Raw genomic sequence first — 15853 nt, 5'->3', positions numbered from 1 at the left:
TTAAATCACGCTGGCTTCCCTAAAGTCAAGAAGTTCTGTAAAATACTGATTTCTGTTCTCTTGAAACATTATTTGAGAAGGAACCTTAGAGATAATCTAGTCCAACCCACTAATTTTACATAGGAGGAAAATGGATCTTTTAGCGGTTATGTGGCTTGCCCGAGATGACACACTTGCTCAGTCCAGAGCTGGAGCATGAATGGTCTAGAAGCCACATAATCATGATAGACCTAGTTGTAGCATCAGAGACCTTTGGGAGAATGAAAGTTTGGAGGTAACTCGAAAGAGAGTGGTTGTAGCTTTAAATTTTTATGGCAGCAACAGTTAATCCAGATACTTTAAATATGTTCAGAGCTATTTGTAAGAGAGCTCAGCTGTGTAGTTTGTTTCCCAATATGCCGACCTTACAGTCATGGTTACATTTCTTCATCAACCATCTGAGTCTGTTGGAAGGTGGTGGGGTGGTAGAGGAAAGGTTGGAACCCAGACCCCCACTGCACTTCTCAGTACACTGCTTACAGAGGGCTTCCTGTATACCTGGCACTGTTCTAAGTGCTTGCCACATATTAGTGAGGCAATCAGACATGGATCCTAACCTGATATTCCAGCTTTCTTGCTCCTGGAAGTGTAGCAAGAAATGGGCCTGGATGTGGTACTGCATCCATTTCATCACACCACCCTTCCTGCCCGTTCCAAGTCCTACCTCTTCCAGGACACCCTAGCACACTGGCCTTAGAGTGCCTTCCGCTTTGGTACATTCCATAACATCAAGCCCCGGATCTAGCTTGACCTCTTTTGCTCTCTTCGTTTCATCCATGACTACCTGGTTTCCCGATGAGCCTCCGAGCAGCCTGAGGCTGGGAACCCATCCCCGTACCCCTCATCATCTTGTGGTGCACAGAACTGGACACCAGATGCCTGCGTGCAGCACACAATTATTGAGCCTTCACGTCAGACGGGAGCAGAAAAGCTTTGTGGTAACTGATGAGACACTTCAGAGATGAGAGGTGCAGCACAGTCTTGCTGCAAGACCCACTAGTAAAACCACTCCAGGGATCTTCATTCTGAGGCTCAGGTAGTTAAGACCCAGTTAGTGCCCTGGAGGCAGCTCCATTGGAACTGTATCTTCTAAGTGCTCTGGAAAACCCATTCAAAGGGAATCAAAATCCCAAATGCCCCTGAAAACATCTAAGAACTATGAGTCTAAGCACCATGGGATTGTCAGATGAAAGGGGCCCTCTAATCATGAAGCATTTTGATGATTAACAGAATTCTATGCCAAGACATAAAGCCGGATACACACCATCATGATTAAGCCAAATAATGTTTAATCATTTTGGCTCTTATTTCTAAGAAAGAAAGCACAGTAAAGTAGAAAGACAGTAAATTTAAAAAAAAAAGTCTGCTTGCTTTTCTTGGGTTCAGATAGCCTGATTCTAAGTACTTACATGGCCTCTGATTTCAATGTTTTATAGTATGCTTTTCGATAACCTCAATAGAAATATGGCTTTGTCCAGCCTCGGAAAAGGTTGCTGTCCAGCCAGGGCTCCCTTTCTCCCTGTTACTGCTTCCATCTTTCACAGATATATTTGACTGGTGAATAAACTCTTAAGCCCATGTGGCAAATGTGTATCCATGCTTTACCAGAGGTGTAGTTTGACTTGCATGTCTGAGGCAGCCCTGGTTTTAGTGATGGGAGGTGGGCCTCTCCATCAGTTGTCTTAGTTGATGTACCAGTTGGCCAATTCTATAGCAACTATGTTTTTATTTTTTCATTTTAGCTTTTTACACCGATGAAAAATACAGTTTCACAGAATAGATTACAACAGAGACTTCTGTTTCACAATTTACAGAACTGGATTTATGCACTTCTAAGAGTTCATTATGTTTATGCTCATTTTCTCCTCTTTGGGAAGTTGCAGTAGGATACCATGCTGCTTTTGTTGGGCATTATACCAGAAACCGAAGATGCAAAGATGGGTCCTCGCTCCTAGGAGCCCACTGAGGAGGACAGATGTGCAAAGAGGCCATAATGCAGTGTAAAAGCTGCTATCGTATGTATGGACGACACCCAGATGAGACCCCAGATGAGGACATGGCTAATTATGCTGAGGAAACAGGAAATACGTCGCAGAGCAGAGGACTTTTAAGTTGGGGTATTCAGGATTAGTAGGAGTTTGTCGGTTTAAGAAGCTGAGGGAAGGAGTGCTGAACTTCCCGAGCAGAGGGGGCAGTATGTGCAAAAGCAGGGGGTCTATGCAGGTTCGCGTCCCATTATTGAAAACTTTTGTGCCCAGATGTATTTCAGAATATGGAGATTTTTTTGGTGGGGGAGGCATATTAGAAGGGTAATATGGGACATATATTGTATATTACATAACACCCACAGCAGGGTTCTAGTCAAATACATGAATATATCCAGAGCAGAAAGTTTGAACAGTCATACTAAGTAGGATTAATTAAAGACTATTACTTACCAGAGAAGGGGAGGGGAGAGGGGAGGGGAGAGGCAGATGGGGTAAAAGGGGTTAAATATGTTTTAAAAAATCTAAATTAGTTAAAAAATAAAATAAAATAAAAGACTTACTAATAGTGTCATATAAGTAAAGTCGTGTTTTGCTACCAAATGAGTTTGGATATCAAACTTATCAAAAAAATTAGGTTTTTAAGCCTTTTAGATTTCAGGATTTGGAGTAAATGGATTGTGGCTGCAATTCCAGCAAATTTCTAGAGCTAACGCTCATTGAGCTGACCTAGGTCACATGCTCATCCCTGAACCAATCTCAGTAGCCAAGGCAATAAATATGCTGATTGACCAGCCCAAGTCGTAGGTCCAAGCCCAGTCCTGGAACTGGGTGATGGGTTCGGTCTACTTGGATTAGAGTGATATCGGGATGGTATTTCCAGAAGAAAAAAAAAAAAAGGATTCTTGACAGGTAAAAGTCACAGCTGTCCATTATATGTGCATCACAGATGTGCCCACATCATATGACCTAGATCATGCAATCCTAAGAGCAGAAGCAGGATTTGGACCCCTTCTGTCTGATTCTAGAGCCCATGCTAGACTAGGGTACTTGCATGTGCCAATGGAACACAGTCTCTCCTTCCCGCCCCCAGTGTAAACCACTGTTCAATTAGATGATGCAGACAATTAAAACCTAGCAAAGTATATAATAAGGTGCTAATTACATGGAGTACAGAGAGCCAGTTAGTTGAAATGACTTAGAGAAGTAAGAGACATTAACAAGCTGGAGTTTCACAGGGTAGAATGTGAGCTCAGTCTCAAAGGATTTATTAGCAGAGATGATGTCTGCTCCAGGTACTCTCCTGTAAGTTTAGTTACAAGCAAACATTGAATTTGAGGAAGAAATAACAGATTAATCTTTTTTAATAAACCTCTGAGACCACAAGACATAAATTACAGCAAATGCTAACAAGAGGAAAAACATCACACTAATGTGTTGACAAAGGGAGAAAAGCAAAGGAATCATTAAGTTTTAGATGCTCTCAGCCAGCTTCTGAGGTACTCAGAACACAAGTGTGATGATGGCAGATGGCAGTAACTCTTTATGGCCATGTAAAGGACTCAGTTCTCTGCTTTCCCAGGGGGTCTAAAATTGAAACAGACCAAAGATCTGAACGGGCTCTTCAAGCGTTATCTGTCCCAGTGCCCCTTGGTTTTAGTTACGGGAAATCCGAGGTCAGTCAAGGGGAGTACCTTGATAAGGTCACAGATAATACTTAAAGAAAAGAAGCCAATGGTTCAATGGTTTCATTTAATTTTTTTCTTTTCTGAAATTCAATAGTGAATTCAAGTACCCTTCAGGCATCATTGTTCCGTGTCAGTGTATGGTTTGAATGTTGTGTGTGTTTCCTCTTTATAGGGATTTAATCAAATAAAAATGCAAGCTAGTTTTGAAATAGCTATAAGTAAAACTATCTACTGTTTGAGTGCTGAGAAATTTGTAGTCAGAGATGTCCATGCATTTCCTTAATTCAGGATCAGCCCACAGATTCCAATACCACTATTATTCCAATACCACTGTTATACCACTATTTGCTAAACATCTACTTTGTGCTCATTTAATTCCCAGCAGAATAATTGGTAATAATACCAATTATTATTCCACTCTTAGATGAGAAAACTGGGCTAGAGAGAGAAGTAACATGCCGAACGTATCCTGTTAAAAGGTGAGGCTGGGGTTTCTCTTGTTCCTCAGCCACACCAAGTGATACCATCCCACCCTGAGTTTCTGCAGTGCAGACTCTAATCTCTGGGACCATTTTACCCCATAGTCCTCTCTCTTCCTAACCTGAAGCCAGATTTTATTTTATTATATTTAATTTAATTATAGTCAATTTAATATAATTATAGTCAGTTTAATTATAATTGACTCGCTGTGCCTCCAGAAGGCCCTGTCATTTCCTCTCTTAGATTATAAATTGTCCTCTTGGCCTCTTAGATGTCCCTGCATCCTTGCTTCCTCCCCACCCAGACCCCTCGCATTTTCATTTTCGTGGTCATCACATGGAAAGCCGTGATAGCTGCTTCAGACAATGGCTCTTCTTCCCTCCAGGGGCACCTCTCTATCTTCTAGCCTGAAGGCTTGCACAAAACAGACTGAGTTCTCTGAGAAACATTTTGGCAGAGAGAACTGTGATTTTTTTCTCTCTCCCTAAAAGCTTGAACTCATGTAGGTGTGGCATATTTTACATTGAGGAATCTTAGAACCAGAAGAGATGAACAGACCAACTCTCCCTTGTTAGAGATTAAGACTCTGCAGGCAAACTTGTGGGCTCAAATGCACACAGCAGTGCTCTGCATTAGTTCTATCAAGTGGATCCCTCTCCCAGAGAGCAGTGAGTTAATGGAACTGCCCTTGCCTGTACTGGAGGTCCTTATGAGAGCCACCAGAGGACAATCATCATTGTGTTTACTGCGTTTTCACTAGATCCCACAGCATCCCCGTTTTGATTTCATCCCCCCAGACACAGACCCTGAGCCAAGGACTCAAATGCAAGTGGCTTATTCGGTCTCAGAAAACCCCACTAGAACAGAGAAGAAGTGAGACAGGGAGGGGAGGCACCCAGTATAAGTGTGTGATCAAGACAGTGATGCTGTGAGCACCTGGGGCTCCATCCTGCTGGGGACCTCCTGGAATCAGTATAGAACATAACTACCCAATGGAATTACCCAGCAGAGTAACAAGGAAGCTGACATGTTTGCCCCCCAACTCCTTTTCATCATTAGTCGAGGGGCTGCTTTAGGAGCATTACTTCTCCAGCATTTCCAGCTTGCTCCCAACAAGAACAAAGCGCCCAGGCAGAGTTGCAGGTATTCCCAGCAGACCACCTTCAGAGCAGTGAGTTGAGTGTGGAGAGAATGCAGCAGGGTGTGGGTGGACTAGGCGACAGTCCCCGCTTACAAGGACCCACAAGAGGAAGCTTCATCAGATGCCGGTAGGGAAAGTCAGAAAGTGCGTGCGTGTGTGTTTGACTTACAAACACTAATTCTGATTAACTGCCATGCTTGATTCTTAGTCTTGGCAATTTGAAAGTTCAGAACGAATGTATAGCCCACTTCTAGTTATTGGACAAGACCTTAAAGGAATGCAATTTTTGTACCGACTTTACTGTTTGATTTCCCTTTTCTATTTCCATTCTGCCCCAGTTTCTTTGTGTATTTACTCTTACCTTGTATGTGTATGCCTTTCAAAGCCCCTTCAAATTCCTTCGTTGGCATAGGTTGGATACAAGTAAATACAAAATCAGATTACCCAGTTAAAAGAAACCATTCTGGGACTAGCTGCGAGCACCTGCCAGGCTGCTGGCTGGTCTCTAGCTTTACTTAAAGATTTTTATTATCAAGGCCACTCCACCTGGATGGCCAGACTGCATGGAGACCACAGAATTCTTGCTAGTGTGTCAGGTTGTAATGAGTCATCAGAGAATCGCCAGTAAGGGGAAATGCATGTGTTCTTCAAAGTGGCCACCGAAACAGGACGGCCACCATCCCCAGGGCGCTATAAAATAGGAGACTTCTGTATCACACAGGTGATGTGATGAAGGCCGAATTGAAGCCCATGATTTGTAATTCAGCTGAATCGGGATTATGAAGCCTTTTTATAACATGGGAAGTAGAAAAATAAATGAAGGCAAGTACCAGCAGAAGCTTCCAGGGTTTTTAATAGCTGTAATCTTACTGCTCTTTTTTTTTTTGTAAGGCTAATATTTAAAATACTTCCTCCTCTGCATGATTTTTATTGATTAACATTTTTACCACTTGTCTTATGGTATGTGACAAATTTTCTTTAATGAACATGTATTGCTTTTAAATGGGGAAACAATGAAAAGGCACATCCGAAGGCACATCATCTGAAGATTTTTTAGTCATGACATCACCCTACAGATCTTGTTTTATAAAAATAGGTGTTTTACTAGAACCATCCATAGTAAAATGTGACCTGCCACTCAGAAATCTAAGGTTTGGGTTGTTTTCATTGCTGGTCAAAAGTCCTAAAGAAATTAAGATTCCGCCTTCTGATACTCATGGGCATGGATGCAGACCCACACTAAATCTTCCTTTGCCATCTGGTTTCATATCTCAAGGAATATGTTAAGGTAGATGTCACAGTACAAGGGAGGGAGGAAGAGAGAGGGGAACTATCTAGACTCCACTCTTGTTTCTCTTTCTTCTGTCCAATAATCAATGACATTAACTGGGCATAGCTCGAGTTATTTATTTATGATACCTTCATTCTAAAAAAGATTTGAAACAACCATAAAAAATTTAGTGACTGTAACACACAAGATAACAAGCAGAAAAATGGAACAAAGGGAAAACTTGAGATAGGAGAAATGAGACTGGTGTCTAAAATCTATATCAGTAAGTCCTACTAGGTGTGGGTAAGAAATTCTATTCTGAGCTTCTTAGCAGCCAAAGCAAAGAAACACATTCAACTACAAAAAACAATGCTAATTTATTTGGGATGGGGTATTGAGTTGAGCAATTTGGAGGAACATATACAAAGAGGATAAAAGATATTAGCCCTTTGACTCAGGAAGTCAGTGCCACTATTTTAGTGCTAGCTAAATCGGTTGAGCTCTTCTTGTATGCCAAGCATTATCCCAACCCGTGTAATGACACGAGAACACCAGGCATGAGGTACAGCTGCATATATTTGTAAAAGGAGAATTTATCGTTTACAAAACGCTTTCCCATTTGTGTTCCTACTTAATTACTCACAATAACCCTGTGAGATATTAGCCAGGAAGACATTATTTTTCCATGAGGGAAGCAAGGTTTTATAGCTAATAAGTGGTGAACCTGAAATATATAAATCTAGATTTTTCAATTACACCTTTTCCATTACTTCATGATCTAGGGGGAAAAACTATGGTGATGGAAATGTGGAAATTTGGCTCTAGAATCTTTAGCTGAGTTTGTAGGCGGTGTCTGCCCCTGAGCCTGCCACTAACTGTGGTGTGTTGGGGTCCCTTTTCTTCTCGGAGCTGCAATGTCTTCAGCTGGAGAATAAGGAGGAAGATGACTTGTCTGGGAAGATGAATTACAGCTGTGACAGCCTGTTCATCTCTGGGTTTCTGTGGCTCCAGGCAGTTTCCCAGGCTCCACTCCAGAGTGCTCCTAGTCATTTTCGAGTTAGCAGTTGCTCTGTGGTATGGCGCGCCCAGGCCTCTGTGGGCCATTTAACCTTCGCCATTGTCCCAGCTTGCTTGGGGGCTGGGGTTGTGGGTTGTATCTTAAAGGCTGAGAGAAGCCAGAACTCCCTTTGAGCCTGAGGTGTCCTACAGAACATGTTTTTTGTTGTTCCTGATGGATAGTTCATCTTTCATGGATTTTTCTGAGGAAGGTTCGAAATGGAAAGTTGGATCCAGACCTAGTGAAGAACTCACTTTTTTTTCCCTTTTTAAACCAGTTCTTAGCCCAAAGATCTCAAGTTCATGTCTAAGATTCTAACAGGTTAGCTGTGTTTCTGAGGAGGACTTCCCTGGGGAACAGAATGTTGTGTGCTAGTTTTCTGTGCCCAAATAAATAAGCCCTGTCGTGAACTTTAGTCTCCAGCTTTGTTTCTGGCATCCCTTTGCCTAAAAGTTTCTGTGTCAAATAAAGCTGAAATGTTTAGCAAATCCCAAGAAATTCCTTATTTAATGGAAAAAAGAGATCCTTGAGCTTATATTTCAAAATGTGATTTCCATGTTCCCATTGCATTAAGAGAAGTTCGCCTCACCAAATCCCCAGATGTTTGGTATGCTTTTCTAAAAATGCCTGTATTTAGCCCCTAAAATGCATTTTGAGTACCTGTTGTGGCCAGGATTCTCCTCTGAGCCCTGTAGGAGATAGACATGCCAAATGAGACTCTGACGGCCTCTAATTGAGTATGTAAAATAAAGTTTGCTTAGAATCTATAGGAAGTTTCAGCCTTAGCCCGAGGACAAGCTTTCCTCCCTGCCTGTGATCTTTGACAGGATGTGATGCAGCACCTCTGTGTGGTCCTCCTTCGTGATGGTGGGGCTCAGCTCTGGGGTTGGCAACAACTAGCTTATCTCATCAGCTATCCTGACACCTGGGAACAGCCTCGGCAATTTCTCTGTGAATCGTGAATCGTATTTTCCTTCGAAGCCTGGGTTTTTCTATTTGCTTCTTGTCTCTGCCAAGCCTAAACCGCTTTCCCTCCTAAAATGTTTGCCTTTTATTATAAAATTAGTGTTCATTGTTGAAAGAAAGAGAGGCAAAAACAGAAAGAGACAGAGAGAGATTGCAAAGAGAAATTTAGAAAAACATAATCATAATAAAGAAGAAAAATATCCCAGCACAGCAAACTTACTGCTGTTAACATTTTGGATTTACTAAAGTTTACCTGTGGTTATTTATCCTCAACTCTGGCCAATTATGCGACTTTCCAGTTAGGGGATAATAACTATATTATATATGAGCAATTTTCCTATGTCATTAAATAGTAGTCTTCAAAACCTTGATTGTTAATAGCTGCTTAGCATTTAGTCTACAGGTGAAGCAGTTATGTTCCCCATCTCCTTTGTGCTGGGCTTGTGGAGGCTTTCCACCTTTATTCTTCACACCCACCTTTAAGATGGTAGCGGCCTTGTCCAGAGCAACCGCTCATGCCTGGCGCTGGGCTAGATCTGGGGATAAAGAAAGAAAAGGCACCAGTTTGCCCCCAGGGAGAAAGTGGGGAGCACTGGCGCTGGGCATATTCCATGTCCACTAATGTGATACTTAATATTAGGAGCCATCTCCTCCTAGCACAGCAGAGTCTAAAAGGGCTTTGCTGAGTTATTTAATACTAAGTCATGTTCAGTATAATCTTAGAGTTATATATATTTTATTGTCATCTAAGTGTGAAAAATGGTCTTGGGGTGGAAGTGGGGGTGGGAAGAAAACTCCCCAAGAGTAGCTGACTGTTGAGCTGTTTCTTGAAGGACAAAGTGACTCGGAGAAAAAAGGGACTGGTGAGGAGGAGAAAGGGAGAGGTCATTGTAGGAAATGCAAACAATGCCGGGAGAGGGAGTTCAGCAGGGTTGGTCCACGCCGGGGCCTTATTCCTTCCTGAGTTTAGGATGCCTGTGAGGGTGTGACAGGAGCTGCAGCTGGGGAAGTCTGCAGAGGACACATCCTGAAAGGTCTCTGATGCCCCACCGAGGAGGGTAACTTCATCCCAACGACTTGGTGAAGCACCTAAGACTTACAAATAGAAGCCTGATCTCAGCAGACATGTGCTTCAAAGACACTCAGTGTGACACCTGCAGGGGGACAACAGATTGGGGGGCTTCTGGGAGTGGTTAGTGGGTGAGAACTCCTAGCCTTCTGGGCGCAAGAATCGCCACTTTTGTTTGCTGCTGCCTGGCACATACTAGAGGCTCAGGATTTGCTGCATCTGAAAGAGACTGTTAACAAATTCCAGGAGGGCTGGTGGCAGTGAGAAGAGAAGGTAGGAGTCCTAGAAAGACATTAGGAAGGGACACGGAAGAGAGTTACTGATTTAATAGCCCAAGACCGCAACAGACCTTATTGCTTAAGCCTTAGCAAAAACTAAAATGTGGCTTTTGAAAAGGCATTTGACGTTAGGAACCAATTGGCCAATGGAATATTTCTAGGCCTTTCAAAACTCTAATCTCTGCTTTGTGAATTACATAGTTTTGTTCTATTCAATGGGTCCCTTTTTCCCCCAAAATACCACCTGTGAAATAAGTTAAACGCCATACTGTTTTCATGTAAAAATATTTCCTCAAATCCACTGTATAAATGAATTGCACTCTAGGGAATAGGATAATCTAATTTCCCTTATACAATGTTCTCTATTCACATTCTCTACGTTGCTGTTAGGGCAGCTTATGAATCAACTGCTTCTGAAGGATTATGAACTATAATAAATGTCAATATGAGCTCTGATTGATTTCCTACGGTCTCACTAGTTGTGACTTCAGTTAGTAACTTAATACTAATTGTGTCACTTTGATTACCTTTAATTTTCACCCTATTCCTAGCACCTACTAGAGTACCTGGTACAAGCAAGGTGCCTAATAAATGTCCATTGAATGAAGGAGGGCTTTCGATCGTTTAAAAATACTCTGGAGAAATTTTAGAGCAGTCAGAGAGAACTCGTGCAAGTCAGGTGGCATTAATTTGAGGCAAAAGCAGAATTCAATCCTTGAAAAAAGAACACAGACCCGCTCTAATGTACCACTTTATCCCGGTACCTTGGCACACAGGCGCTCAATATTTGCTGACTGAGCAACCCTGCTGTAGCAACATCTCATGGTGAGCCACAGCTCATAGTTCAAGCCTATGCCTTCAACAGTAAGGAAATCTTTCATACATGCCTTCAGCCTTTATTGAGTACCAATGGTATACCAACACAATAATAAACATTCATGGTGTTCTCTAGATTCCAAAGAGCTTTCTCATTTTGAGCCCTGCTAACCACCCTGGTAGATATATCATCATCCCCTTTTTGTGGATGAGCAAAATGAATTTTGGAAACACGAAGCTACTCATCCACAGCCACATAATCAAAGGGGAAGCTGGCTTACTCACTTGCTTCCTCCTGGTACCAAAAACTGGCTTCTGGATCTCCTTTTACCAACTGAGAAAGCAATAGTAGCTATGAAGTAAGGTGTCAGGAGTTTGAAGCCCTGGCCCCATGCTTTTTACTGTGTGATTTAGTGGAGAACTTTCAAGATGGAAATATGCTTCATAAATTGTAAAGTGTTCTATAATGACTTCTCTTTGGTTTACAACTAATTAGTTACGAAAACCTTCACTTTGTGCCCCTAATTTAGCTCTCCGGGGGATGTCTTGGTATTTACGAAAACCAACGTGGATTGGTGCACCACATGAATTGCTGTGTGCCCTGCAGGTGATCATCTGGGCAACTGTGCAGTTGGCACCAACATCTGGCTGAGCGCACTCCTTTCAGATGACTCGTCATTTGCTATTTATAGCAGCGATGATGTTCATTTGATGTCACCTTACCTGAGTGTGGTGTCAATTGCATTGTGTTCATTGATTTCTTTGAATTTTAATATGTTTTTAAATTAAAGGTTGAATTATTAAACTTTGAGTATTATATACATGTTTCATTTTTAAGTATTACTTATACAGGAGAAAATAGCCTAAGGAGAACAAGTAAACAGCTATTCAGTAGACTGAATAATAAAGAGAAAACACTTGATTAGGTTATATTACGATACTAATGTTTTCTAATGAAGTAATCAAGACCATTTTAGTGATATTTGGTGTTGTCTTTGCATACATTGATTTAATTTGGAGGCCCAACTTGCATTAACTATTTTTTTTTATGAAATTAGTGATAACTATGTTTCTCGTTTAGATAATTTGAGTTAAATTATAAAATATAAATTATAAATTGGAGACAAACTGAATTTAGGTAAGGAAATATTATTATTATTTCTTTTGCATGCTCCATAAGATCTAGCTCTTTGTAGGTGTCCAATGCCTACTGTTAACTTGCTTGAGGCCAGCTGGCATTTGAGAGAGCATTTCCTCCAGCCAGCGTCCTGCTGAAAAGGGACCCGGACCTGTTCTCATGATGATCCGCCTACTACAAGTCTATGGAGGTTCCGATGAGAAAAGTAATTAGAAATACCTTTGGGTAAATGAGTCCTGAGAAGAGGGGAAAAATATGTGTGAAAAATAGTAATAATTCAATGATCTGGATTCACTTTCTCAGTTCAGAAGTTTTGTTAGTTTATTTAGCTTCTTTTACTTAGACTTAAAGACTGCTGCTACACTCTTGAGAATGACTCCACTCTACTCTGCAGTAACTGCCTCCATGTAGTGGATACCTCTCAAATCAGCTCTCCTTACCCTCCACCTTGGAGTTTATTTTCCATTCATAGCTTTTAAAGTATCTGAGCCACCATGATTTGGAAGGTAAAGCAACAGCAATGAGAGATGCTCGTTTTACAGAGAAATGGAAAACTTAGTGTCTAAAACTACCCAATTCTATGTGTACTAATCTTCTATTGCTACATAACAAATTACCACAGACTTAGTGGCTTTAAAAAAACACAGAGGATTTATATCATAGTTTCTGTGTTACATACAAAATGTTATATTAATACATATGTATTACATATTACGTCATTTTTTTCTGTAGGTCAGAAGTCTGGGCACAGTATGACTAAGTTTTCTACTCAGGGTCTCACTGGGCTGAAATCAAGGTGTTCCCCAGGGCTGCCATCCTAACCCAGAGCATGGGGTGATAGTCCAAGCTCCCTGGATGTTGGCAGAATTCATTTCTGAGGTCCCATTTCCTTGTTAGCTCTGAGTTCTTGGAAGGCCACCCACATTCCTTGCCATGTGACCTCTCCATCTTTAAGCCAGAAATAGCGCGACAATTTGTGCTTCAAATCTACAACCAGCCAGAAAAAACTATCTGCTTTTAAAAGGCTCAATGATTAGGTCAGGCCACCCAAATCATCTCTCTATCTTAAGGTCAGCTGTGCCATTTAATCATGGGAATAAAATTCATCACATTCGCAGTCCCGGCGACTGTCCAGGCATGGGCTCCTCAGAATTCCACCTACCCCACTATTCTTTTTGCCCAAAGGGAAGCTGATTATCACAGTAAGTCATCAGACCTACACGGGGGCCCAGTAGAGAATGCAAAATGCACATCAGTCCTTCTCTGCCCCTTAACAGTTTGCAAAGCACTTCCGCATCTGCGATCTCATTTCCCCTAAAGCGGAGGTAAAAAAAAAAAAAGAAAAAAGAAAAAAAATTCTGCCACCTTCTTATTTTATATGCAAGGAAATTGGAGCTCCAAAAAGTTAACAGATTAACCCCGGGTAACAAATCCAGTGTCTTGGAGCTGCAACTTCTGACTCGAGGATGAGATCCTCTGGCTCTAAGACCAAACCTTCCCTGTGACATATCTCCACGCTCAAGAATCTTGTCATGTGGAAGACAAAGTGAGACACAGAAGGCAGTTAAAGATTACGGAGTAAATAGCACAGTGGTGTTTTTAAATGCTGCTTAAGTTCAAGGGTGGTGTGGGGCCGGAGTACCTGAGGACACTTGATGGGAGATGGGCACAGGTACACAGAGGAGAGAGAGTAGGGCAGGCTGGGGGACAGTGTGAGCAAAGGCAGGAATGAGCAAAATGTGTTGTGGGGGCGGGAAGGAAGTCTGTCAAAGGGTTAATGACCTGTCAGAGAGACCCAGGAATTTGCTGTGGGGTGTTAGACAGTAGGGAACTGTTAGGATATTTTTAGCTGAGAGTGATTCAAAATAGCAGTGTTTAATAGGTTGATGTTTCACATAGCCTTTTATCTACTCAGCAATTCCATGCCTAGATATATACCCAAGGCCCATTAATACCTCATGAAATCAATTTAGGGTGTTCAAACAGCATGTAAACTGTAAAATAGAATGGAATGGGGTTTATTAAAGGACAGAGGATGCAATAGGGATAATAAGTATTATTTCTTGAAATACTTTCACTTTGCATGTGTATGTGTGTACATATTTGGTTTTTTTGTATAGTATACTGTGATATAAAATATATTTCTTACTCTAGGTTGGAGCCAAAGGTTTGGGAAAATAATGCACAGAGAAACTCTTGCACATGTGTACTCAGACAAGTACAACGACGTTGCTAGCAGCACTGATTATAATCACCAATAATTGGAAACACTCTTGACGTCCTCAGGACCGGACTCAGAATAGATAAGTTGTGCGTTATGCATGTAATGAAGTACAGAGTAACACTTTAAAAAAAAAAAAAAAAAGGAACTGAAGTAACATACATCATCATGAACACAAAAATCAAAATGAAAGAAAAATGATGGTTTCTGAATTATAAATGTATTATGTAAATGTATTATAAATGTATTAAGAACATACAAAACAATGAATTACTTATGGATCTGCAAATATTAGTAGGAATATATATATGCATGAGAATGATAACAAAGTAAGGGTAGTAGTTATGACTGATGGAGGAGAGCGAGGAATGGGACCAGGGAGATAGCCTCTCACCTGCATCTGTTAGATTAAATCCGAGTGATGGGAACTTGTGTTTTATGACATCATTCCTGATAGTTGTCTGCAAGCTTGAATTATTCCATAAAACATGTGTTTAGGGTAGAATTGCAGGATAATTCATGCGCCAGGCTGAGCAGAGACTGATTTGGAGACTTGCAATGTTGTAGATCTGTGGCAATGTGGACCTGGACGAGGGTGACAATAAGGATAGGCTGTTGTCACACAGCAATAGGTAGGAGAGCAGTACTAATAATACTTTGTATTTTGGAAGGGCTTTTCAAACTAGAAAACCACTTCTGCAGGCATCTTCTCATTTATGGTCTCACAATGGGCAGGACGGTTGTTTATTATTATAAACCTCAGAACGATGAAATTTAGGGACATTAAATGGCTTGACAGTAATGTGTAGTGAAGTGGGGAATTGAATCCAGTCCGCCCATGGTTGTTCAGTCTTTCAAGGCTGGCATGTTGGGCCCACCTTTGGCCAAAGCCCAAGTGTCATTCTTTAAATCTCTGCTTTGCATTTATGTGCATCACAAATATGTGACCTTGCGATAAAAAAATTTTTTTTTTGATTGTGGAAACATCTTCAGTTCTCATAAAGTAAGAACATTGTTGTAATCATCCTCTTGGCTCACTTTCGTCTTAATGGTACAGGAGCAGGTAATGGCTGTGTGGCATGTTCCATATGTGACATGACACTGAAAAGGGGACTTCGAGGGTGAACACCTGGTCCATTCATGCTGGCAGAGCTTCAGGGGATGTCAGAGGACAACTGTTGGGGAAATGAGGCCTGGTGTGACCTTCTGCAGCAATGTTTGCAACCAGCCCATTTATGGGAAGAGATGTTTAGACGGGCCAGATGTTTCCCTTAAGAAAAAAAAAAAAATCCACAAACCAGACATCTTCCATATACTAAGAACTAACAAACAAAAAAAGTGGGTTTGTAACAAGAAGAAGGCAAGTAAATGTGAATGGTATTTTTCAGAAGTGGTCTCACTGCGTAAATAATGGAAGAAAAGACGAAAACAAGTATTTGTGGGTTTAATGTGTGATAGACTCTGTGTCAGGTTTTTATGAACGTTATCTCATGTGATTTCCCAATGACCCTGTGAGGCAAATGTTAATACCTGTCGATTCAAAAACAGGGAAACAAGAGCTAAGACATTAGCTTGTTTGCCCAAGGTCCCTGGCCTAGTAAGTGATTGAGCCAGGATTTGAAACACTAGAGTTTGTCCCATAGTTCACAGCCTTTCTTCTATATCACATGGCAATAGAATTGAAAGAGAAAAAGAACATACATTT

General features: G+C 41.3%; 1 protein-coding gene across 4 annotated transcripts in view; it reads left to right on the top strand.

Moving 5' to 3' along the window:
• Positions 1 to 15853, top strand: part of THSD4 (thrombospondin type 1 domain containing 4) — a 536848-nt gene that overhangs the window by 364992 nt on the left and 156003 nt on the right. The window lies entirely within an intron of this gene.

The sequence above is a fragment of the Rousettus aegyptiacus genome, unplaced genomic scaffold, assembly GCF_014176215.1.
Source record: "Rousettus aegyptiacus isolate mRouAeg1 unplaced genomic scaffold, mRouAeg1.p scaffold_m13_p_3, whole genome shotgun sequence".
In the NCBI taxonomy this organism is placed as follows: domain Eukaryota; kingdom Metazoa; phylum Chordata; class Mammalia; order Chiroptera; family Pteropodidae; genus Rousettus; species Rousettus aegyptiacus.
The sequence above is the reverse complement of the archived record's forward strand: the minus strand, read 5'-3'. Positions and strand labels throughout refer to the sequence as shown.